The following is a 1,405-nucleotide window of genomic DNA, read 5'->3' as shown; positions in this document are numbered from 1 at the left end:
CAAACGATTTCTCTTTTTAGTAAGCAGTGTTGTCACGGCACTAAATCCACGTTCACACAAATCTGACGATGGGAATGCTATCAAGAATCGTTGAACGATTGACCACAATCCAGGGTACAATTGCGAGATCGGTTTTTGTAGCCAAAATTCTTGGTAACCATTTTTGAACTTGATTTTTATTTCCTCGTTTGTTGTCAATTCTATAAGTTCTTCTTCCAGCTGAGGTGACATTGCTGTGTTGACATTTGAAAACGGATCCAACAGCCAGTCTGTTATTTCCAAGTTCAAAATGTCCTGGTATCGTTCGGTTAAGTCAATGTGGAGGTTTTCCAAATGTTGGCAGTAGGCAAACAATTCGTCGTTACTGCATGATACTGATAAATTCGGAAAATTGTGAAACTCACGTCTGCCCAGATTCTTTTTGTGTAGAAGCAGTTTGGCTGCGAAAGCAGCAAAAACGTTTTTTGTTTTAATTAAATTTAGTTTATCGCCTTGCAGTTGGAGATTCATGTCGTTGTCTTGCAATTCTATATCTTTAGTTTCCAAGAACTCTATAACAGAGTCAAACAGGTTATAGAATCGAGTCAGACAATTGCCTCTTGATAGCCAACGAACTTCAGTATGAAACAACAAACGATTGAAATCCTCGTCATTAGTAACACTAAGCTGATGAAATAATCTATCATTCAAAGAGCTGTTGCGGATTTTATTGACTGCTTTCATGACATATTGCAGTGATTGAAATAGTTTTTCACTTAAGTTTCTAGCAACTAAATGTTGTCTATGAATAACGCAATGTACACCAAGGACATCTGGGATTTTATTTTTTCAGTGCGCTATTAAGTCTTTATGGCACCCTATCATAGCCGGAGCGCCATCCGTAGAAATTGAAATAATATTTTTCAAAGGAATCTCTTTCTCATCGCAAAACTTTTCCAATATATTGAATATGGTTTCGCCTTTTGTATCGGTCTCTAAATTTCTAGCAAATAATAGTTCTTCACATATTTTATCATCTTTAATAAACCTCACGTAAGACAACAACAATGCTTCATTAGTTGGTAAAGGGGACTCATCGAGCTGAATTGAGAATTGGCTTGTCCTCAGGTGATCGCACAATGATTCTTCAATGTTTTCAGCCATTTCATCAATTCGTCTTTGCACAGAATTATTACTCAAAGGAATTTTTCGGATAATGTCTGCGGCCGGTTTATGAAGCACGGTAGTTATTACTTCATTTATTGCTGGCAATATTAACTCTTCTGCGATGTTATGTGGTTTGCCTTTTTGAGCAATTAACAAAGATATATTGTACGAAGCTCGAAGTTCGTCGTCATCTTGCTTAGCAGCCGCCGAAAATAGTTTTGCTACACTTGGCTAAGTATTATGCTTCTTCTATAGGTCT

Source organism: Bactrocera neohumeralis, unplaced genomic scaffold, assembly GCF_024586455.1.
Source record: "Bactrocera neohumeralis isolate Rockhampton unplaced genomic scaffold, APGP_CSIRO_Bneo_wtdbg2-racon-allhic-juicebox.fasta_v2 cluster10, whole genome shotgun sequence".
NCBI lineage: Eukaryota > Metazoa > Arthropoda > Insecta > Diptera > Tephritidae > Bactrocera > Bactrocera neohumeralis.
The sequence above is the reverse complement of the archived record's forward strand: the minus strand, read 5'-3'. Positions refer to the sequence as shown.